The sequence below is a fragment of the Triturus cristatus genome, chromosome 4_1 (genome assembly GCF_964204655.1).
Source record: "Triturus cristatus chromosome 4_1, aTriCri1.1, whole genome shotgun sequence".
In the NCBI taxonomy this organism is placed as follows: Eukaryota; Metazoa; Chordata; class Amphibia; order Caudata; family Salamandridae; genus Triturus; species Triturus cristatus.
In genome coordinates, this window is record NC_140585.1 from 146,890,074 (window position 1) to 146,915,178 (window position 25,105).

A 25,105-nucleotide genomic window follows, 5' to 3' on the forward strand; every position below is an offset into this window, starting at 1 on the left:
TCAGACTCGTGTTTGTCTTACACGATTCTCGGACTAAAAAGTTTTGAAGGTAATTTAATGAGTGAGGGTCACACCCTCCTTGAGGCAGACATTCATCCAGGTGGCTACAATCACGATCCCATTCCATTATTGGGTATGCTTGATGTGCGCATTGCCTTTAAGGGCTGCACCACTCACGGGAGGATTTATATTGCAGAAAAAGGGTCTGTTTTACTGGGGAGGAAACATCTTAAGGAGTTGGGCATAAAGCTTGACCTAAAAAGCAGCGATCCTGTCTTGGCTGTTGAACAACTAGACTGGGGAATTAAGATGGCTAATGAATTCCCAGACGTTTTTACTGACAGATTGGGCCAATGTAAAAATTTTCCACACAAAATTATACCAAAAAAGAACGCTGTTCCTGTTGTGCACAAAGTCCGATCTATCCTCTTTCTTATGCAAGAACCTTAGAAAAAGGAGTTGGACCAAGTGATTAGTCAAGAAGTTATTGAGCCTATTGAAAACTCATTGTGGCTGGCTTCAATTGTGGTGGCCCAGAAGTCTGGTGGCAGGGGTATCCGCCTATGTGTGGATCATAGAGAACTTAACCAAAATATCTGGGTAGATAGATTTCCATCACCTAAGATAAACATGATCGGCATGATTGGTAAAGCATGTGTTTTTAGTGTGATTGACCTGTCTGCGGCATATCACCAAATAGAACTCCACCCGGACTCAAAGTCTATAATTTTTTTCATCATGGCTTATGGTGCCTTCAGGTACTGCTATGTGCATTTTGGATTAGCATCAGCGGCAGCCGCATTCCTGAGGGTGATGCACCAGTTACTGAAGGGTGTATGTGATGTGTTTTATTTTCAGGATGACTTATTGATTTATGGGGAATCAATGTGCAAACACAACGACACACTTGTAAATATTAAACAATCTTTTAACTTTTACTCATCGTGCTCTGTTCTTTACATCAGTCACCACTTCCATAGAAAAAATAAAAGAAGAAAGAAACTTTAATTGCTGTAAAGTAATTTTCTTGTGATGGAGCACCCTGCATCAAAAAAAAGTGCAATTTAAAAAGAAAATGTAAATGCCTTAGATGGGTGGGGGAACAACTGGGCAGTCGGGAAGGGGTGTAAAATGTAAATAAAGTCAGATGGGGGAGTATAGGAAAAAGCAACATTCAAGCAAGAGGGCAATATGGATCGTGGGCAGGACACTGCTCCTCAAACATGGTTTGATTGGGCAGAGTGCCCCAATCTGTCTGTCCAATGAGGGCTTTCTATTTACCCGTTTGGCCAGTCTGGCCCTGGTGGCGTCAGGTCTCACAAATGATGGATCTAGGCTGTCGCTCTGGAGTCTGTATCCTCCAGGAGAGGTCTCCTATTCTGCTACCTAGGGGTTGGTGAGAAGGGAGGTTGATGGTTTGAGGTGCCAGTCTTAGTCGCCCTTGAGAAGTATTTATAAGGTAGTTTATACCTGTGTCTGTTCTGGCTGCTCTAAGGTGCACTAATTGATGTCTCAGCATTTGGAAGAAGCATTGACAAATGCAGGTGGCCTGTTTCTTTTCCTTTATGGGATTTGTTTAAGAAAGGAAAGTCTCCATTGTGGGGTTTGGCGCTTTATCAAGTCCTTGAGTTGGTGTTTCGAAACAGGAAGCTGCTTAGATGTGCAGCCTCTGGTCCCACTTCTCATGCCATACAGTACCTTGTTAACATTGATAGCTCAGTTGGTAGAGCGGAGGACTGTAATGGAGGGACTGACATCTGTAGGTCGCTGGTTCAAATCCAGCTTGAAGGACTTTTGCAAACTTTTACCTTTTTTTCCTGTGCTTTACAATAGACAGCGCCTCTTTCTCAGCCACTCACACGCCTTGACTTTTCCTGCCTCCTCTCCTCTCTTCACCTTTACAACCCAGCTCCCTCTTCGAGGTCGGCCTCAGGGGCGGCTTCTCCGCGGGCCGACCAAACCAGTCGTGCGCACTTTCCCCTTCTTCATGCAGGCTACATTGTCTCTTGCATGGAGAACATGCCCATCCCTTCAGGCCCTGGCTTAGCGCCGTTTCACGGTGCTCAGACCAATCATAACACTTCATTGCAGCGCTGTGATTGGTTAGGGGAAGGTGCCTGGCTGTCTGCTTCCTGTGCCTGTCCGAGACAGGAGAGCAGGAGCAGAGAAGAAGCAGGACCAGGCTCAACGTAAGAAGTTTTTTAAAATGTAATTCCGAACCCCCCAGGAGACACTCTCTCCCACTCCCTTTGTGCAGCTCCTGCTGCAACCCCATCATCATACAGAGCTGAAGAAGTGGGGCCGTCTGAAGCAGCCTTGGGAGATGGTTATTGTGACTCTGGCATGTGATGCTACTGGGGAGCGCTGCGGAGAGTGTCTGCTAGGAGGTGAGAAGGTTGTTGTGAAAGAGTAGTGTGTTTGTGTATGTTTTGTGGGAGGGAGAGTGTGTGTTTGTTGAGCCTTTGGCCCCCTGTGTTGGTGTCAAGGAGCTGGGAAATTAGAAAGATCAGTCACAGGCAGGGCGGGTTGAAGCCTCGTCGAGGAGCTGCTCAGCAGGAGAGAGCACATCGGATCCTGGTTAGTATAGTGGTCAGTATCCACCGCGACACTGGGGTCCAATGAGGAAATATGAATTTTTATGATCAATTGTGTCCTCTATCTAGACCCCAACGGCTCCATGTACATGCTACAAGTACATGTATGTTCCCTCCACTTCAAGCTATGAAGACGCAAATACAATTGTGTCCAACGTTAATATGTCCTCTTTCAGATCTGCCATGAATGGGTCAGATATTCCGTTCCTAAGTATGCCTTGCCACCGTCTCTATATGGTATACTTTTCACGTTTTCCAGCTCTGGCAAGGTAGGCCCTGAATTCTGCCATCGAGCTTTTCCTGCCTCTGCCTCTGAATGCTCCAGCCTGGACCTGTATCTGTATCCATGAACTTTGTCTTACTTCCTGCGCGGCTAACGGTGCCCAGCCCGGCCTGTTGCCTGCCAAAAAGTGTATTCAGCCTTCAAGTTATCTGCTCCGCTCCTCGAGAAATGCATTCCTGTCTAGTAGCTTAGGTAAACATCCCTCCAGCTGCAGAGCAAAGGGCCCGGCCTTACTGTCTCCGTGCAAGTAATTCATGACTTTCGTTACCATGGTAGGCCCATGCCCCCTCGCATCTCATGTAGACACTTAGACGCTTGTACACGCACTAGCAGTCAGTATAGAATAGACTCTGTCCGAAAAGACCTTTCCTTCCAGATAATATAGTTCCTTAAACACAAGATATTAGATATGATTTGGGACTAGGTTGTCCTGACATCCCAGACTTTTGTCTCCTCATGTAGGGCTAAATGTCAAGTTCCCTTCACCCTCTAGTTACACGTCAATCACACGTCATGCGGCTGCGCGCGCATCTCTGCCATGTATTTCTGCTGACTTTGCAGGATTCTCTTATGGATCCACCCACTTGTGTCATCCTCATAATGACGTTTCTAGTATACGCCTTTATGCACGCCTATTGTAACGCCTTTTTTATTACGTATGTGTATTCTTATCTTTCTTATCAGCTGTTACGCCTCCTGCATCTGTCTTTACTGTAATGCATTTTACTATAAATATTATAACCTGTCAATAATGTATTGCTGATCCCTTCCTGAACCTTCGTGGTGACGGAACTCGATTGCCTGGTTCGAACCATCATTCCTTTGTAAGGAATAAATTCCCTATTATACCCTCGAATACCACGGATTCTGCCTCTTATTTTTACTGAGTTATTCTTACTGAATTTTACCGCATAAATTAAGTCTAGGTAATTTAAATTTACCACACCAAGACCAGAAGGACAGTGCAGTTTTTTGTAACTCAACCTATATTTTGTAATTGAACATCTTTTTTAAATGTCACCTATAATGTGACACTCATGCAATTGAGTACGGACACTTTTCATTAATGAACTCAGCGCGTATAAGTAAAATGTTTACTAATGCAATCACATAACTTTTCAAATCGATCACGGGCAATTTTTAAGTGAGTCATCATCATCAAAGTTTCTTTATTCGGATATTAAAACATCCAGGAAAAGAACAATATATTTACACATTTCATATACAATAATATGAGCAGTTCATCATAAAACATTAAAATAAAACATATCTAATGGGCCATTCCAGGATCCCAATAGAAGAGTTGGGCCTAAGCTTTGTGCTAGATTACAAATTCATGGTTTTTATAAAGTGCAGTGTGCTGACAGCTATACAGATATGGGATACCAATACATTAACAAAGATTATAATGCAAGATCGTAGTTTACATAAAATCAATCAAGTTTAAAATAAGCCGTAGCCTAAATAAAAGAACTTCTTATGACATCCCAAGTACTCTAAACATTGCGAGACAACAATTGCAAAAGCTCCACGTATTATCTCCTGTTCTGGGTACAATGTATAACTATCTTACGGAGGGGCTTTAATCCGGATGCCTCAACTACAGTATCCGGCAAACAGAGTAACTTACGCCTCCCTTCTAGAATTCCTCAATTTAGCAGCTAATCTTAAAAAATGTACAGTACAGAACAAGGTGAAGGGTTCCGCGGAGAGTTTTAAGTATAGGAGAGCTACTCTAACTTGGGTGAATTTATTCGCTCTTAGGATGGTTTTTAAAAAAAGAGCCCGCGGGTATTCATATAATGGACAAAAGAATACAAAATGGAGGGTATCCTGTGGAGATCCCAGATCGCAGCCACAGGGACCCTTTGAGCCAATATCTTTCGTGAACCCTGCGGGAACTGCTAAAATATGATGTAAAAGATCCAGTCTGAATCTGGTCATTAAAAACCTATCGTTTTTATTATAGATCTGTGCCAGGTAGGGTTCTAGACCTACAACAGATTTTGTTAATATATGAGATCGCACTGACCCTTTCAGTATTTCGCTGTCTTCCCGGGCGCAGGCTATCCGCCTCGTGTATTCTGCTTTTAACGTAACTTTTAGCTCCGGAGTTAGGGACGTTGGTTCCTTGAAGTATTTTGCAAAACCCAGCCACTCCAGTTTATCCTGGACATATTTAAGCCAAGGTATCTTATGACCTTTGTCCCTGTTGATACAGTCTATTAGTATTTCTCAACTTAGACTTGCTTCAGGGTTGGTCCAGATTTTAATCCAACACAGTAATGGCTTAAGACTTAATCTATCGGAGATATAGGGAATCCCTAGCTCCTCGTGAATAATATGGGCCGGTGTGCTTTGAGGAACTTGCAAAATCCTCCTAAGAAACTTGTTTTCCTCTAATTGTACAGTGGACATGTTTCTAAATCCCCAAACCTCGCTCCCATACATGATTTTGGAACAACAGATTGAATTATATAAATTCAATATTTCCATCACTGACCAACGACCTAATCTCGTGGCACGGTTCATGATTGAGCCCATTATGCTCACGTGCTGTTTGCATTTATCAGTAATTAGTGTATTAAAATTGAGGTGTTTATCGAAGATGATCCCTAAATAATTGAAAACCTCGACCTTCTCTAATTTGTGTCCCCCAATTTTAAAAATAAAATTCTTAGTTGGTCTTTTTCCTGCTTCCATGATGTAGGATTTTGTTAGGTTAGGGGATAAATCTAGGTTTGCCATAAACTCACAGAAGCCATCAATAAGAGACTGCAGTCCCCTCCCTGTACGCGAGAGGAGTACTGCGTCATCCGCATACAATAAGACAGGTATACATCTATTTGCCACTTTCGGGCAATCAACTCCCAATGTTCTAAGAGCTTTGTCCAAACCATTTATGTACAATGTGAATAAAAAAGGCGCCAGAATGCAGCCTTGTCTCACGCCCCCTGTGCAACAAAAGTGGTCGGTGAGATTCCCCTCGTTGCTATACCGAACCTGGGCTGTGGTATTCATGTGCAATGTTTTTAAAATGAATATCAAACTTAAATCTACCCCTAGCAACTCTAAAATCTCCCATAATTTTCCTCGATTAACCCGGTCGAAGGCTGCTGTCAGGTCCATGAAGGCTAAAAAAACTGTACCTTCACCAGCCACAGTATATTTTGCGACCAGGTTATATAAGTTGAGGCATTGGTCAGTTGTTGAGCGGCCCATTCTAAAACCGTACTGGGTGTCTGTAATGATTTCCTTTTCCTCCGCCCAGTCCATTAAACGATTTAGAATCACCTTCCCTAGCACCTTTGCCGACACATCGATTAAAGAAATCGGGCGGTAACATTGTGGATTGCTCTTGTTTCCCTTTTTAAATATGGGGACAATATGGGCAGTTGACCAGGACCTTGGGAGTCCCTCTTCCACGGCTGTATTAAAAATTCTCACTAGTATAGGGGCCCACAGCTCAATCTGTGATAAAAATAAATCTGGAGGAATCCCATCTGGCCCCGGGGCCTTGTTTCTTGTCAGGGCAAGTATTCAATTTTTAACCTCGTCCACTGTGAACTCCACCCATGATTTTGGAAGAGTACCCATATCTGTGGCTTGTTGGGCAGGTGCACTGCCATGGTTATACAACTTACTGAAATGAGAAACCCATTCTTCTGGGAGGATGTTACAAACCATCTTCTCACTATTTAATGGCTGAAAAATTGGGTCATTTATCACCTTCCAGAATTTAGACATGTCTCTCAGCTCCGCTGCCTCCTTTAAATTCTCCCAAGCCTCAGATTGGATAGTTTGTTTCCTCCTCTTTATGGCCGACTTATATTGGGCCCTACATTCCACTATCCTACTCCTGTCTTTCGGTACCTTTTTAAGTGCCTGTTTTAATTCTTTTTGAGCACTGGAGCATTCTTTGTCAAACCATTTTGGTTGAAGGTTGGACGTAGGTAGTGATTTGGCCCTGAGTAGCTTGTCAATGTCCCTTGCCATATTTACAAAGACATTTATCAATTTTTTGCCTTTGACGTCCTGGTCTAAACACATCCAGATCCCACTATCGGGGGATGCAATAAGTTTTTTGTAAAATGCTTCCCCATCTATGTTAGACCAGCGTATGCGCCTTCCTTGGTCGATAGCTTCCAATTTGCCCCTCGTCATCCTGACCCTTGCCTGAGTGGCAGAGTCCTCATCCATCAATGACAACACCAAGGGGTTGTGGTCACTAAAAATGCTAATCTGTATGCTAAAATCTACGATCCTATATTTAAGACAATTTGAAACAAAAATAAAATCAATGATTGTATCCCTGCCTTTGAACGTTGGGTTAATAATATTAGAATTCATGGGCTTGATTAGGTCCATCGTAGGGATTAGATCATATGTGCCCAGAATGTTTCCCAGTTTGCTACCTTCCAGTGTATGTTCTAGGTGCCAATCCTTGGTAGAAGGGCAAGAATCCCATTTATCCCCTTCCCATTTTAAGTGTGGGCATTGATGGCAATTAAAGTCGCCCACCAAAATCAGGGTTGGGGGGTTATTTCCCCTGGAATGTAGATCTGACAATCTATCCTCAAGCTCGTTCAGCCTCTGCGTTGGCTGGGTCGCATTATAAAAATTTATTAAAACAAATCTTAAGCCCTTCCTGCAATAACCGATACCCTGTAAGTTATCCGAACTCCAGCCCAAGACCTCCCAGGTCCCTTGTAACTTGAGAGACACATACGTTAATAGACCTCCTTTCGCTCTTCCCATACTAGATTTCCGAGCAGGTACGAAAAACATTTTATATCCCTCTAAGTGTACAGCACTACTATCCGTCTCCCACGTTTCTTGTAGACAAATAATATGAAATTTCTGAATGAAATCCAACCATTCCTTGTTTTTTAGCTTGGATGAGATTCCTGCAATATTCCATGAAACCACCCTAAGTTCCTCAGCCTCATGGTTTAACGTCCTCCTGGCTAGGGTAGACTGTTTTTGATCGGGGAATCCTGCAGGGCAAGTCCCTCCCAAAACCAAGCTTTTAACAACGGGATTTGGTGTAATTTCATTTTGCCTGGTGGAAAGTACGGGGATATTTCCCATAATATCCGTGATCTCCTTTTGCATTGACTTAGCTGAGGTGGATGAGGGCTCTAAGAGCTCTTCATGGGCCAGTCAATCCAGTTCGTCCATCACTGCTGCCTCACATAGTGGGGTGAACCGGTTTGGGCCAGACCACGGGCTATTGTTTCTTGTAATGGGTATTACCCTTCTTCTCCAAGTCATTTGTCGTGACTCGGTTAAGTGGTCCCTGTAGAAAAAATTAAGTGGAAGCATTTTTATTGTCGACCCTCTGTCAAAGAACCCACAACTAGAAGCAAGTAATTCTTTTACCATTTGCGGGTCTCTGAAGTTAACAATAACGCAGTCCCCTGGGAATTTTTTCTCTGATGGTCCAACCCAGGCTACCCTTCTTGCCATAAGAATTTGGGTATTCCTCAGCTTGACTCCCTTCACATTATTATATAACCAATGATTAGTCTTATTGATCAGGGAACTTGTAGGTTCTTCTCTATCTGATTTTTGGGCTGGGACTCCCGCCAGGACTATTGTATATGGGCACGAGGCTGGAGGCAGGTCCAATGTCTGCAGACCCGGGGTACTCTGCACCTGTGCTTCTGAGAGACTGTGAGCTATTACCGGCCCTTTGTTCTTACCCTCCTGGTGTGATCTAGGGGTTACAATGTTGGGTGTCGTATCTCTGTCCTTACTCGCTGTAGGGGCAGCTCTCGGGTTGCTCCCTGCCAACCTACTGTTATTTGTGTCAGCGCTGGCAGGACGCGAAACGCTCCCCAACCCTTCCTGAATCGTAATTAATTGGGCCACTGGGAGTTCCTCGTTTTGTACATCTAACAACCTAGCTATATTCTCCTCAATTTTCTTAATGTGTTCTGCTAAGGGGGCCAAATGTTTAAGGAGAAGGACTTCTATGTTTGACTCTAATACTTTCAATATCTCCTGTGACCATTCCTTCCTATTTACCGGGGAGCAGGTTTCACATTGTATACAAGTTGGCCGAGTTCTTACATCCTCAGTAACTAACGGTTCTTTCCTGACGGCTCCTTTTTTCAGTTTATTTACATTTCTAGTGTTTTCCGTTCCTTTACGATATGCGTTAGCCGGGGACCTTACATTCACACTGAGGCCGGAAACTGGGGTGGGGTCTGGCACCAATAACGCCTTTTTAGAGCGGGTAATCACTTCTCTTTCCCTCCCTAATGAGGTGTCAGGTTCCCTCTCCCCCCCAGTGGCGAACCCATTCTGTTCTGCATCTCCAATTTCCCTGTTACCCGGGGTAACTGGCTCGAAATCTCCTGACGCAGTTGCATTCGGTCTCGGGGGAGAAGTGTGATGTTGGTGGGAGGGAGTTAAAGACCCCTCCAATGTTATTAACTCTTGTTCCCCATCTACTATCGTCTTTGTGTGAACCTGTACTGTGGTGACATGCTGGGTATTACTATGGGCAGAAGTGCCCTGACCTTCAGGGATACTCACCCCTGGTGTGACACACTCAGCAATTGTCCCCAGCGAAGATCGTTTGTGTGCCAGGAGAGAGTCGAGGGATAACCTACGCTCCATCAGTAATATTTCGTGTGTTAGCAAGGATTCTGCCCGTGTGATAAATGCGTCTAGGGTTCCCTTTACTCCTCCCCCTATTCTACTGTGGGGTTTTTTGGTTTTACCCATGGCGCAACTTTGGCCTAACGGGTTTATGATATCGTATAACAACCACTTAAAAAACAGAAAAGCTTTATCCCTTAGTCGACCACTTGTAACTAGGCAATAGCAAACACAAATCAGTGGGTGTTGTCCGATAACCGTGGATAACCCACAAACGCCCCCGTAACTTATCTCCACTGTCCTCTGGCAAATGTGGAGGTGTCCAGGACTTGACTCGAAGACCAAGAATATTGGCCCGGCCCGGCCTCCTCTGGCCCCGGACGGCCACAGACGGTCCCGCCCTTGTCCCGGGCTTCTCCCGGCGCTACCCGCGCGCTACCCGCGACGCGGGGGGCAGGGTCCGTTTTGTAGCGCCTCCGGTCGCGCTTACAGCGTGTTTCCTGTCCCTGTGAATCCTGGGAGGTGTAGTTTCCAGCCGGCGCTCCCCCCACACAGCGGTCGCGTAGGCTAGCGACGGCGGGAGAGAGACGCTGCAGGCACCAGGAGTTTGTGGCACCAGGGAACTGTGGCAATTTCAGGTAAGTTTCCCAGCATCAAACCAGGTTTCTTGTTCGTCCCCCGCTCTGCCGGGGGCAGGGTCCGTTTTGTAGCTCCTCCGATCGCGCTTACAGCGTGTTTCCTGTCCCTGTGAATCCTGGGAGGTGTAGTTTCCAGCCGGCGCTCCCCCCACACAGCGGTCGCGTAGGCTAGCGACGGCGGGAGAGAGACGCTGCAGGCACCAGGAGTTTGTGGCACCAGGGAACTGTGGCAATTTCAGGTAAGTTTCCCAGCATCAAACCAGGTTTCTTGTTCGTCCCCCGCTCTGCCGGGGGCAGGGTCCGTTTTGTAGCGCCTCCGGTCGCGCTTACAGTGTGTTTCCTGTCCCTGTGAATCCTGGGAGGTGTAGTTTCCAGCCGGCGCTCCCCCCACACAGCGGTCGCGTAGGCTAGCGACGGCGGGAGAGAGACGCTGCAGGCACCAGGAGTTTGTGGCACCAGGGAACTGTGGCAATTTCAGGTAAGTTTCCCAGCATCAAACCAGGTTTCTTGTTCGTCACTTTTTGGGAAGGATTTCTGCCTTTTCATTTTAAGCTTCTGTGCAGTGTCTTGAAAAGAAGAAACATTCACAAATGGTTATTTTTTACATAAAAATCAAAGTTCTACATGTTAAATAAAATGCATTTAATTTAAGCCTGTGGTTTTTTTTCACGAAACATAGATGAAATGATGGATCGGGCTCTGAATGAGGAATTGTTTTATATGAAGGTAAAAGTTTTTTTTAAAATCTTTGTTTAGGTGTAATGGTTTAGAACTTACAGCCACATTGTGAAAGCAAAAGTACCACTGACATGGACGTGTCGTGCACTCCCCATCATCCCCATCAGAGATCTTATATTCCCTCGATCAAGGCACGCCTACCAAATGCAGGTCAGTTTATTGCGGTGTATTCTGACAGCTGTAATCCAGTTTCCAACATTCTAAACTGAGGGCGAGGGGACTCAGCATCCAAAGCAACCCCCGAGCTGGGTGAAGTGCGATTCTGGGAAAACGGAGAACTTTGTCGAGGCCTTGGACGAGCTGCAGGGATCCCCGAGAAGGACTGCTGCCCGCCTACAGGGGTCCCTGAGAAGTGGAGCTGACCCCCGCTGGTGCCCTGAGAAGAGGCACTGACCCCCCGCTGGTGCCCTGAGAACAGGCGCTGACCTACAACAGTGACAGGTATTTTTCTGGATGGTTAATTGGTTCTTGCTGTATTTTGCTCTCCAGTTAGTTATGTGTTATGAAGGTATCATGCATGCTCCACGCATGGAAACTCTCCAGATATTTCAGTCTATTTAAGGTGCAGTCAATTGCTTTGTTTAGTGTGTGCCTGAAAGCAATGTGTTTTCTGTGTCTGTGGATGTTTTCCAAAGTGTAGTAAAGACTAGCTTGGGAGTGTTAGATTGATGTGTGTTTTTTTCTATCTGCTTCAGTTGATAAACAGACACTGTGACAAAAGCTTAGACAGCCTCACCGTGGTAATGTGATTTGAAGCACATGCTCGGCAAAGTCTCCAGCGCTCCCTGGTGGTCTAGTGGTTAGGATTCGGCGCTCTCACCGCCGCGGCCCGGGTTCGATTCCCGGTCAGGGAAGGAGGAGCCTTTTGTTTTTAAGTAGATGGTTTTATTTCAGTTTCTAAAGGTTTCATTTTCTTTGTTTTTTTAAAATCATATCTAAACACATTTTTGGGGAATTTTAAAACTACAAGTATTTTATTACATGTATTACTTCTTTATTGACTTGCCACCTGGTAATATAAACGTAACATTTAAGGCACAGAGTCAAAGTACTGATAGAAAAGTGAATGCTGGTTCACGAAGCTTATTCTTTACAACTGATGTATTACCAGTTGAAACTGGCATTGGCAAAGGGACAGTCTCTTTTCATTTGTGGTCTTTGCTCAGAGAAACATCACATTGATGGACACTTCATTGAAAATCAGGCACACATGGAGATGTGTAGCTGGATCAAGACAGAAGTAAGTGTCCACGCAGGCAGCCCTGGAACCATCGAGGGAGAAACATATTGCAAAGGTTAAGGGTTGTTATTCCCCATTGTCATGTGTCCGAGAAGTGCCTGTGGATTGGTTAAAAAACAGAAATGGAAGATGTGCTTGTTTCTTTACAGCCGTTCGAGCTGTATGGAGGTGGTTTTACTGTGGAAAGGAAACTCTCCATTGTGGGCTTTGCAGCGTTATTAAGCTCTTGAGCTGAAGTTTAGACACAAAAAGCTGCTTAGATAGGCAACCGCCGGGCCCACTGCTCATGTCAATTAAACCTTTGTCAGCAAACCACAGCTGAGCCTTCGACAGCTCAGTTGGTAGAGCGGAGGACTGTAGTGGGGAAGCTGACATCCTTAGGTCGCTGGTTCAAATCCGGCTCGAAGGAATTTTGCGAAGTCTTAACCTTTTTTTCCCTCTGCTTTACAATATAAAGCGCCTCTTTCTCAGACACTCACACACCTGGGCTTTTCCTGCCTCCTCTCTTCTCTTTTACAAGCCAGCTTTCTCCTTTGGCGCGAGCGAGCGGGTGGGTGGGAGGGAGCGTCTCCCTCCCCACTCCCTGTGTGCAGCCCCCGCTGCAATCCTCCAGCATCAGAGAGAGCCAGGGGCCCCTGGGCTGAAGAGCCAGGCCGGGCCCAGTGGGAAGCAGCCCTGGGAGCTGGTTGCTGTGACTCTGGCAACAGGTGATGCTGCTGAGAGCGCCTGATAGGAGGTGAGAAAGTTGTTGAGGAGTGAGGGAGGAATGTGTTTGTGTATGTTTTGCGGGAGTGAGAGTGTGTGTGTTTTGTGGGAGGGTGTGTGTTTGTTGAGCCTGTGGCCCTCTGTGTATGTGTCGAAGAGCTAGGAAATGAAAAGATCAGTCACTGACAGGACACAGCGGGCTGAAGTCTCGATGAGGAGCTGCTTAGAAAATGGGAGTACAACAGTTCCTCGTTAGTATAGTGGTCAGTATCCCCGCCTGTCACGCGGGAGACCGGGGTTCAATTCCCCGACGGGGAGATATGTCTTTTTTAAAAAAAAATTAAGTATTGTTATTTTATATATTCTATATACTGTCTCTAATATAATAACAGGCAGCATTTCGCGTTTATTTCAGAATTGCTTTGATTTAATATATTTTTATCCACACTATGTTGTAATAATATGGAGCAATTAACTTTTCACTTAGTGAACCCCCCTGATGGCCCATGTAAGAATTAAGGCATGTTTAGTATTGGTCCCTGCCAGACGTTTGAAAATCCGGCGGAGACAACTTTTGGAAATAAATCGAGTTTTGTGCCATATCTTTGTGCCATTTTATTGTAAGCTATTGATGACTTTTCTTGAAAAGAAGAGTTGTGGCCCAGTTGACAGCCATCTTCTCGGTTGACCACTTCGTATCTGCCAGTAATAACTGTGTTTTTTGTAGATCACAGTAATTGTGTGATCTAATCTTCTTACGAGCATTCTATTCTACTATTGATGGAATATTAGGAATACACAAGAGCTCTTATTTAGACAAAAGCACTTTACTGTGTGTTAATTAAAATACACCGTCATGGGTAGGTCAGTGTGGATTAAACAGTTCCGTTTACCAAGGCATTACCTCCTCGTCCAGTCTTCCTCGCCACAGTAATACATATGAGCTTCCGGCTCCACACAGAACTCCAAGTAAAATAAAAGAGCAGCGCTCTAGTCTCCCCTCCCTCCTCCAATATGGCCCCCAGTGGCTTCAGCCAATCCCATAAAAGGATACAAACCAGCCAGCCCGATCTGTTCTTTTTTTCTGCACTTCTCCGAGTGCTGTGTTGCCTGATGGTCAGGTGAGTGGGGCGGGGGTCCTGCTTGAGCAGCTCCGTTTTGCCCTGGGGTATCAAGTTTGGGGGAAGTAATTGTATTAATTTGTATTATTCTATGATTCTTCCAATATTGCTTATGTTTTTCCCCCTTCTTCTGCCTTCACGCCTCTGGTCCTGCTTGAGCGGACTTTCGTGGCGTTTGTTTCCGATCGGGACTCGTTCTTGGAGTCCTGCTATGTTGGGACTTAATGCCTGTTGGCGGGTGTTTATTTCATTCCCGACCGCGCGTCCTGCTGAGCGGACGTAGCGCGGCCGGGTGCGTTTGCTCTGGGGGCCGGAGGCTCACGATCGCATTCGTACCTGCTAATATATGCCGAGTAGCTTACTGTGGGGGCCGGAGGCTCCCGATCGCGTTCATTTCTGCTGCAGTTCTGTGGTATGCGGCTGACTGGAACATCACGCATAGATCTATTGCAGGTCTATACGCATGCGCTCGATTTCTCTTCCGGCAATTATGTTGTTTGATGACAGGCAGGGGCTGGCTTGTTTGGTTGCATAGCAACCACGGGGCCTTTTTATACCCGGAGTGTTGTCTTGGTTGCCTGTGTTTAATTCACTCGTCCACTTGTGTTTCTCTATGATGGAGTGTGGTTCTCAGGATGTTGATGCTCCTGATCCCTTGGTGGTGGCTTCTGGTTCTGGTATACAGATCCCCTCTATGGACGTGTTGCAGCAGATGATCAATTCTGCAGTGGCTGCTGCTATGCAGGGTCAGGTGCCTGTTCCTCCTGCGAAGCGGGCTAAGGTTGATGGCGCTGCAGCTGCTGATTCTGAGAATGAGGAGGAGGTTGATGTCAGGGGTCGTTTTGTGCAGGGTGCCGACCTGGAGGAGGTGCTGGGTCACATTCGAGAGAAATTGGTGTTTCCTGCTTCTGTTGTTCCTCTGGAGAACGATCTATTTGCGCATTATCAACGTCATGAACCTGATTCTTTGCCTCTACACTCTTCAGTCTTGAGGGTCTTGGAGAATGAATGGAAGGATGTGAACAAGGGTTCCTTTCCACGATTTTTGAATAAGAGGTACCCGCTACAGGATTTTGATGTGAAATTCCCTTTCTCGGTAAAGGTTGATTCCTTGTTGGCCAGCATGTCGTCTCATGGGACTGTGGTTTCAGAAGATTCTTCTCCTGCTGACCCGGTTGACCGTAAAGTGGATGGTGCGGTGAAGCGCACTTTTGCGGCTGCAAATTTTTCTATCAGGGCTGCTGCTTATGCTTCTTACACTATTCAATCCTTGCTTAAGGATTTTCAGTCTCTGTCGGAATTGTTGGACCAGGGGGAGGATGTTTCTTCTACCCTGGCTATGATGGAGCAACAGGTTCGGTTGCTTTCAGATGTCTCCTTTGACTCTTTGGGAGCGGCGGCTTCTGCGGCTGGGTCTTCGGTGGCTGCAAGGCGCCAGTTGTGGCTTCGTTCATGGAAGGCTGATGCTGCGCAGAAAAATATCCTGATGAAGATTCCTTTTTCTGGGATTAAACTTTTTGGGTCACCTCTGGATGACATGGTAAAGAAAACGGCGGAGGACCGTAAACTCCTGGCTCCTGAGAGGGCGAGTCACTTCCGTTCCTTTGGTTCTCAGCGGGCTTTTGGCTCTTCCCGGAGGGGTCAGGCTGGTCAGCCCTTTCGTGGGAGGGGGCGTGGCCGGGGTGCTCCTTCCTTTGGAAAAACCCGGTTCTCCGGTTCTTCTTCCACCTCCACTCCTGCACCAAAGTCATGACTGGTTCGCTCCTGGTTTGGGTCCGGTTGGGGGTCGCCTCAGTTTCTTCCTGGATTCTTGGAGAATGACTGTGTCGGACCAATGGGTGCTACAGGTGGTTTCAGAGGGCTTGCGTATTGGATTTATCCAGACTCCCCCAGACTGTTTCAGGGCCACTCCTTGTCCCAGAGACCCTGTAAGGAGATTGGCGCTTTTGGAAGGCATTGAATCCCTGGTGGTCAAAGGTGCGGTGATTCCTGTTCCCGTCGATCAATTGGGGTTGGGTGTGTATTCCATCCTATTCCTGGTGTCAAAGCGCACTGGGGATCTTCGGCCAGTGATGGACCTGAAGTGGTTGAATGCTTACATCCCTCACCAGAAGTTCAAGATGGTTTCCCTTCAGTTGATCCTTCCTCTGATATCTCAGGGCGACTTCCTTGCATCAATAGACTTAAGAGATGCTTATCTGCATATCCCTGTTCATCCGGACTCTCAGTAGTTTCTCCGGTTTTGCGTGATGGGTCATCATTACCAATTCCAGGTACTGCCCTTTGGGCTCTGCTCTGCTCCCAGGGTCTTTACTTAGGTTCTGGCTCCTCTTATTGGACAATTGCATGGGGAGGGCATTAGTGTTTTTCCTTATCTGGACGACATTTTAATTTCTACTTCTTCTCTTCCTAAGGCGGAGTTGCATGTCTAGAGGGTGTGCCATGTCCTGGAACATCATGGGTTCCTAGTGAATGTACCGAAGTCCTACCTGGTTCCTGCACAGGAATTGACTTTCATTGGGGCTCTGTTCAGGACTCAGTTGGGGATGGTGTTCCTGCCCCCTCCCAGGATTCTGTCCCTGGTATCTGCAGTTCGTGCCCTGTTGTTGGGGCATTCTCATCCTGTGAGCCTCTGGTTGAGGGTTCAGGGTATAATGTCGGCATCATTATTGACGGTGCCGTGGGCTCGCCTCCACATGTACCCGGTGGTGTCCCACGTTTTGTCGCATTGGGACCCCTGTTCCCTAGATATGAGTGTTTTGGTTCCTATGTCGGACGATGTTCGGGTGGTCCTGAGTTGGTGGTTGGACGAGGGTCATCTGTCCAGGGGCCGCCCCTTTCTGATTGTTCCCACCCGCGTGGTCACTACCGATGCCAGCCTGCTGGGGTGGGGTGCTACTCTGGGGGATTCGACAACTCAGGGGGTTTTGCCTCAGTCGGTGTTGTCATGTTCCTCCAACTACAAGGAGCTGAAGGCCGTCCTTCTGGGTCTGTTGGATTTCTCGGATCTTGTTCGGGGTCACCATGTACAGATCCGAACAGACAATCAGGTTGTGATGTCTTATGTGAACCATCAAGGGGGGTGCAAGGTTCGATCCCTCAGTTGCCTCAGCCGTCGGATATGTTGTTGGGCGGAGGTTCATCTGGAGTCCCTATCTGCCATTTATCTACCTGGCGCGGAGAACACTGTGGCGGATTGTCTGAGCCGGGTGTTTCCTTCCATGGGGTCTTTGTCCCTGACGCATGTGATGTTCAGGAGGTTGCGGAGGATGTTTGGATATCCGATTGTCGACCTATTTGCTTCCCAGGACAATTACAAGAGCCGTTGCTTTTGCACGATTATGCCTTGCCGGGATGCCTGGAGGGTGGATGCCCTGTCGTTCCCTTGGCCGACGGGTCTGTTGTATGCCTTTCCCCCTGTTCCCCTGATTCCGGCGGTCTTGCAGAAGATCAAGAGGGAGGGATCCTTTGTGATTCTCATTGCTGCGGGGTGGATGCGTCGCCCTTGGTATCCCCTGCTGTTGGAATTGGCTGTGTCTCCGGGGTGGGCCTTGCCATTCATTCCTTATCCTCTGATGGGTCCTCTTCTTCCTCTGCCTGTGTTCCGTTCCTTGGGTCTGCGGGCCTGGCTCTTGAAAGGGATTCGTTGATGCGAAATGGATGTTCGTTGGCTGTGGCTGGAGTCATTCAGCAATCCAGGAGACCTTCTACTCTTAAATCCTATGCGAAGCACTGGGATAATTTTGTTTCTTGGTGTCTGTGTCACGATCTGTCGGTGGCTTCTTTGGACCCGGCTCGCATTTTGGATTTTTTGAATGATGGATTTGTGTTGGGCTTGGCCATTTCCACTCTTCGGGCTCAGTGGGCTGCAATTCGGGCATTCCATGTCCTCCCTTTGGTTTCTGTTTCACCATTGGTTGCTAGACTTTTTCGGTCTCTCTCTTTCCAACACCCCCGTCCTATCATGTGTCCTCCACCTTGGGACCTGCCTTTGGTTTTGCGCTCCTTGCAGTTGGCTCCCTTCGAGCCTTTGGAGTCGGTGGGGTTGAAGTTTTTAACACTCAAGGTGGTGTTTCTTGTGGCGATTGCTTCTGCCAGACGTATGGGTGAGTTGGGTGCCTTCCTTCGTTCTGCCCCATTTTTGTTGGTTTTGTCGGACCGTGTGGTGTTACGCCCTCATCCTACGTTCATTCCAAAGGTGGATTCTTATTTTCACAGGTCTACTGAGGTGGTCCTTCCAAGTCTTTGTCCTGATCCTTCCTCGGATGAGGAATCCCTGTTGCACCTCTTGGATGTTCGCCGTGCCTTATTGATCTATTTATCACGCACGTCTTCATTTTGCAAAGTGGACAACTTATTTGTCAATTATGGTTTATCGCGTCAGGGCCTGAAACCATCCCTCTCGACGATCAGTCGCTGGATTAAGGAGGCCATTTTGTTGGCGTATGATTCTGTTTCTGAGGTTCCCTCCCTTCCTGTTCAGGGGCGTTCCACCCGATCTGTTGCTGTGTCTTGGGCCTCCTTAAAAGGGGTGTCCATGGAGGATGTTTGCAGGGCTGCTACTTGGTCTTCCCCTCATACATTCATGTCCCATTACCGCCTCCAGGTTGGGGGTGGGGGTTCTGTTTCATTTGCATCTTCTGTTCTAACTGCGGGGAGGTCTTGAGAGGTTCTCTTTTGATTGCTGTACCTCTGTGTATTAAATTTTGTTTTCACTGCACTATTGGTGTGATCTATTTCCTTACATGAAGCTGATTGCTTTGGTATCGGCTCATATGTATTACTGTGGCGAGGAAGACTGGACGAGGAGGTAATGCCCCGGTTACTTACCGGTAATCTTCATTACTCCGAGTCCTAGTCTTCCTCGCCACAGTATAGTTTCCCTTCCCTCCCGGCCCTGGTGGTGGCTTCATGTCTGCGGCTTTGATTATCAGATCGGGCTGGCTGGTTTGTATCCTTTTATGCGATTGGCTGAAGCCACTAGGGGCCATATTGGAGGAGGGAGGGGAGACTAGAGCACTGCTCTTTTATTTTACTTGGAGTTCTGTGTGGAGCCGGAGGCTCATATGTATTACTGTGGCGAGGAAGACTAGGACTCGGAGTAATGAAGATTACCGGTAAGTAACCGGGGCATTCATCGTTAGCAATCTCCTAATGAATTCCACAGTGTTCTTTTTAGGTCTCGGTTGTCGAAAGCAGCGGCATTCGAGAGCGGAGCTCTCGGAGGCGGAGTTGAAGCCCCGCCCATCTTTTAAAGTGGTCAGCGTCATCTTAAATGCAAAACGCTGGCTTGTGATTGTCTTTCTGTAAAGGGTGCTGTGGTGCTCTCGCTCGATGGAATGTGGGGGTGCCTGAACTACTGCAGGCTGACCGACAAAGTCACCGCAGGGGTCCCTCATAAGAGGGCGGCCCCTTTAGTGCCCCAGGATGGCACACTGGGCAGCCTAGTGTCCAGAGACCCCTTTGGGGTCCCGCTCGTCACTTCCGGCCGAGGTGGGGTCCGGGGAGAGGTATAAATTCCTCCCCGCCCACCTGGCGCCCTCTTTGTCCCCTCGCCCTGACACCGTTTGGTTGCGTGCGTTTCGAGATAGCGGGTTTGGTCTGCAGGCATTGTCGTAGATTTGGGGTGAGTCTGGCCGGATACCCCTTCGACCCCAGTGCACATCTTGTCACACCATGAGAGTGACTTATGGCCTATCAGGCCACAGCATGCAGTTGCTCTCCTGTGCCGCTCACTCTGAACAGCTAAAGTGTTCAAGTTCACGCGCGAGCCCTCCCAGGTTGGGGTTTCAGCATCGGAAAACACAACGGCTTTCCCTAGCTGTGGTGGTCGAGCTATGGGAATGGCGGTGCCCTCAAAGTTATAGGGGGGGCGGGTGGTGTGGCTCGCCCTCGCTCCCCCTCCTACGCCATGCAAGGCAGGGACTTACCGGGCACCCGCTGTGACACAAAGTTGGTCGGCGTGTGGCAGTAGCTTGGTTTACCGAGTGTGCAGAAAGGCACCCTGCCGTGACAGGCGGCCCATAACCTAACGTCCACCCCCTGGGCTTTTAGGAGCGGGGGAAATCGATCCCTGATTTCTTTATTTTATGAGCGGGAATTGGTCGGGCGGAATGAGGGTGGCCCCTGTGGTTAGGCTGCCAATGTTGTTGGTGGTGCGCCTCTGTGGCCAGAGCTGCTGGCTGCGCACCAGTGGAGCCGGGTCCGAGTCCGTTGTGTCGTGCGTTGAACCCGGAGGGGGCTTCAATCGTCGGGACCACCGAGACCCCGCCATTGCGACTTGGGTGTAGCTTGGGGCAGTATCGTAGCCACTGTGGTCTATATGGGGCGTGATTATTGCTTAGTGGAAACTTTAGCGTGCGTTGGCTTCATGTGCGACCTATTAAGCCCGCCACTGGCTCCTGCTTCCAGGCACCATGGCGTTGTGCATTGCCACGTGCTAAGGGGATGAAAGATGAGGAGCACCCTAGCATCAAAAGTTTTAAGCAAAGGAAGGCGGGACAGGAGGGGCCTTTGTGGGGGTCGACCAGCCTCCTTTTAAGGGCGGTCCGGGTGTTGAGGCTGCCGGGGTTCCCTAACCCATTTATGCAAGAGTGCTTGGGCCGGGTCGGCGGCTATGGCATCTGTGTGCCGCATACTTCCCAGGCTGGTGGGGAAGGGGGGGTCAAGAGAGCATTTTGTGGTGGCCGTGGGACCAACGGATTGGTGACCGGATTAGATGATTCGCGGTGATGCATCGCTATTAACATTTCATTGTATGTGATAGTTGTCGTTGGAAGGGGGTGTCTCTTATTAACGTTATATAGAATGTTGATTGTGGTTGGGTTTCTCTCTTTCCTGAAACATTTTGTGAATAGCACTGTATTATCAGTAGAGGCGAGGGGGCGTTTCTATTATTTTATTCATTCGGGCTTGCTTTGGGAAAGGCCCCGTGTTATAAAATTATGGATGTGGCTGCAGGAAAAAGTTATCGAACTCGGGACCCCTTGTTTTGCCGAGGGGTACAAAATGGGCCCGTGTTAGGCGATAATAGGGTCTCGCTGATCTGAGCGCGCAAGAATGTCTTTAGCAGCAACACTGGCCCGGAGTGCGAGGCACCAATAAAGATTTATTGTGTTGTTTTACACTTGTAATTCCAAGCAGCAGGATACCGGCCAGAGGCAGAAACTGAGGCACGGAGCACGGGGTTTGCGCAGGAGTGTTTTGGTGAACAGTCAGGCCGTGTCAATGAAACTGCTGCTAAAATCGCCTTGCACTGCTGTAAGAACTGGTTTCAAAAGACTCAAATTATGTTTTGATTTTGCTACCGTCTTATGTGAAAGTCAGTCGCTTTTTTACGCACTAATGCCTTTTTAATAAAAAAGAAAACAAAGAGAAAGTAACCACTCACTTGTTCGGGGAACTACGGGGAGAGTTTCTGTTGGGCTCACCTGCTCCTGGACTTTCTCCGCGAATCCGCGTTAAAGCAATTCCGCATTTGCAACGCGGTCTAGTGCTGGTAGGAAGTCTCAGCTGCTGCTCAGCTGAGCTGATTGGTTGGTGGGCGGAAGGGGGCAGCTTAACTGGGACGCTGGAGCGGACGCACAGCGGATGCGCGCAGCAGGCGTGCTGCGGGTTTGGCGCGCCTAAGGCAAGCCCATCTGCGCCCAGCTGCGCCCAGCTGGGGCCAGGGGCCATAACCCCTGGTCCAACTAAACATTACTCGGCAAGGAAACTGCTGTCCCTTGCCACAGGCTACCACGGCTCGAACCCCTATGTCACCACCAAACTGAAAACGGAAAACCTCTTGAGGCACACCGGGACAGACACCGGCTTGATCCTAGGGCTAACACCTCAACCCATGTCCTCGCCAGGATAACCCCCTGGCTTAAAAGTGGCGGTTTTGAATACAAGATCTCTTCAGAAACACCATTCAGAGATCTTTACGCTCCTCCAGGAGGGGGATATCGACATATTGTCACTGACAGAAACCTGGATGGGGGACGCATCAGCCCCCGACATTATCGCTGCATTGCCAGGGAACTTTGATGCCATTCGGCATAATAGGCAGGATAACAGAAGAGGGGGGGGGGAGTGGCGATTCTCTTTAATACCAGACTTACGGCCACCATGATAATAGCAGAAAGCATGGATAACACAGTCATCCTGGGAGTTAAATTTACCTCCAAATCCTCCTGACAGCCTACCGCCCCCCAGATGCAACTCCTGGTTTCAGTGACCATTTTGCCGAGATCATGTCTGACCTCAGCACACGATACCAATGACTCATGGTAGTTGGAGATTTCAATTTCCACTGGGAGAAGGAACCACGGGAGCCACAGGCAAAGCAAGTTGACACGATAATGTCGAATCTGGGACTTCACGAACTGGTGAACTGCCCTACCCACATCAAAGGGCACACCCTAGACTTAGTCTGGTCATCTAACCACCGGGACAGGCTACTAAATATTCAACCGTGTGCCTGGTCCGACCATTCACTAATTTCCTGTTGGGTCCCGTTGGATAGTTCCCCGATACAACCTCTACCTGAGTGGAGGAGAGTGCGGAGCTGGCATAAAATCCAGGCGGACAATCTAGTGGACACACTACAGAGGTCACCCGCACCCATTTTTGAGGAAGGCAACACTAACATTGACATAGATAGCCAATCCCTCAGCAACACTCTACAATTGGCTATTGACCAATTATCACCGGAACGTAGGGAAAGAACGAAATTCAAACGCAAGGGGGCCCCATGGTTCAATGAGGCACTGAGGGAAAGCAAACAGAGGCTTCGTAAAGCTGAGAGACAGTGGAGGAAAGCTTATGACCCCACTGACCTAACCACCTACAAAGCCACATTAACTCTCTATAAAAAAATCTATTACCATCAGGAAAGCCGAGTACTATGAGGCACGGATAATAGATGCTCCAAATAAACAAAAGGAAACCTTCAAGATCCTAAACAAGCTCAGTAAAAAGGCTGACGTAAAATCTGCAGTAGCACCCCTCGACGTTAATATACTACAGACTTTCTTTCTCCAGAAAGTAACAGACATTCTTCTGGAGATTGGAAAAACTCCCATCACCCTGAGCTCCCTGGAGCTGGCTACACCCCTGCCCCCGTCAGGCCAGTTTCTCACAAATTTCCCTCCATTGAACCTAGAATCTCTGGTAGCCCTGATAAATAGAACTTAATCAGGCTCCCCGGCCGACCCGTGCCCGCCAAGGATTTTTCGGATGGCCTTTCCAGCCCTGGACCGTCAGATTCTCACTCTCTTGAATAGCTCCCTGGCGACTGGGCAGGTACCCTCCAATCTGAAGGAGGCTGGAGTTGCCCCCCTACTAAAGAAGTTAGGAGCGGACAAGGCCGAGCTGAAGAATTACAGACCTATCTCCCAGCTCCCATTTCTGGCGAAGGTTGTGGAGCAACATGTTTTGAAGACGACCTCTGCATTCCTGGAGGAACACGAGTTGCTCCAACCGCGCCAGGCTGGTTTCAGAGCCCACCATAGTACAGAGCTAGTCATGCTATCTGTACTCGACGATCTCAGGATGAAGGCCGATAACAAAGTGTCGAGCGCCCTGATTCTTTTAGATCTTTCTGCGGCGTTTGACTCGGTCAGCCACACAACACTACTGACTCGGCTGATGGACCTGGGTTTTCGGGGGCATGCCTAAAATTGGCTAAAATCATTTTTATCAGGACGTTTGCAGAGGGTCCAACTTGGCGATCAGGTATCAGACAAGGGTAGCATCTCCTGCGGGGTCCCTCAGGGCTCCGCATTATCCCCGCTCCTTTTCAACATATACTTGCAGCCCTTGGTGGCCGCGTTAGCCAACATGGAAGGCCGGATCTTCAACTACGCGGACGATACTCAGCTCATTCTGAGGATCGATAACTCGGCCCGCGCCCAAGAGGCAGTCCAAAACATCCTTAGGTTTACAATAAACTGGATGACTGCAAACTCCCTAAAAATCAACCCGGATAAAACCGAAGTCCTAGCCATTCCAGTAAAAGACAACCCCTGGAGCGGCCTGTTCTGGCCCAAAGAACTAGAGGCCTCTCCTAGCCCATCACCAGTTGTAAAAAGTCTGGGAATTAAGATCGACTCCGAACTCTCTATGAGTTACCAAGTCAATTCGGTGGTGGGCACATGCACTGGACTTCTAAGACAACTGAGGAAACTGGTTCCCCTGCTTTCAGTTTCATCCATGAAATCCATCGTATCGGCAACTATCATCTCGCGTCTCGATTATGGGAACGTGCTGTATATGGGGCTTCCCCAGAAACTCACAAGCAGACTACAGGTGGTACAGAATGACGCAGCCAGGTTGATCTTTAGGCTGCCCAGGAGAACTCATGCCTCCCCCCTGCTGCGTAAGCTGCACTGGCTGCCTGTCAAGCAACGATCAAAATTCAAGGGATTGTGTATCACCCATAAATCCCTTTATGGACACGCCCCAGGGTACATAAGGGAACGCTTAATCAAATATGTGCCAGGGCGGGCGCTTCGCTCAGCAGAAGCCGCCCAGCTGGTTTGCCCTCGGGGTAACTTTGCTTCCAAAGGAGGACGAGCTGTTTCAATCCTTCTGCCACAAGTCTGGAACCAGCTGCCCGACACCCTCCGTAAAGAAACTGGTCTGCTTCCCTTTCGGAAACAGCTAAAAACATTTATTTTTAGGGACACTACCTAATACTTCCGACTACCATGGAGACCACCCCCACCCGGACGCTGCCTTTCTTCTTCCAAGCGCTAAGAGACCTGTCGGTGTACACGCGCTATACAAAAACAAAATACAAATACAAATACAAATACAATGTGAGTGCGTTACAGCCGCATTTCGGTCCCGGGACATCTGGTGTGGGGGACACAAAGCATGGGTGCCACGCTCACTGGGCAATTCGGGACATGGGCAGACTTACTCTAGAGCGAAGGGTAGAACCAGGTCATGCGCTCTCGGGACGACTCACTCAGCGTGCCCTGACTTGCCTCTAAGGTAAGCATGGCATTCATTGTACTACCCCCCACCGGGGGATCTTCAGCGAAGGTGACGCCAGTTTCACCAACTTCTGAACAGTGGTAATACATTGCCATGTGGTGTCTGCCCGATGACGTGGGGAGAAATAATTCGTTGGCGATGGCGCATTGTACGCTCCAGTTATGCACCGAGTACATCGTAATTTTAAAGCCTAT

General features: G+C 48.2%; 2 non-coding genes across 2 annotated transcripts; both read left to right on the top strand.

Moving 5' to 3' along the window:
* Positions 1-11,644: 11,644 nt before the first annotated feature.
* TRNAE-CUC (transfer RNA glutamic acid (anticodon CUC)) lies at positions 11,645-11,716 on the top strand. Its single transcript has one exon. It is a non-coding gene; the product is annotated as a tRNA-Glu (tRNA).
* A 1,337-nt stretch (positions 11,717-13,053) lies between these two features.
* On the top strand, positions 13,054-13,125 carry TRNAD-GUC (transfer RNA aspartic acid (anticodon GUC)). Its single transcript has one exon. It is a non-coding gene; the product is annotated as a tRNA-Asp (tRNA).
* Positions 13,126-25,105: the final 11,980 nt, after the last annotated feature.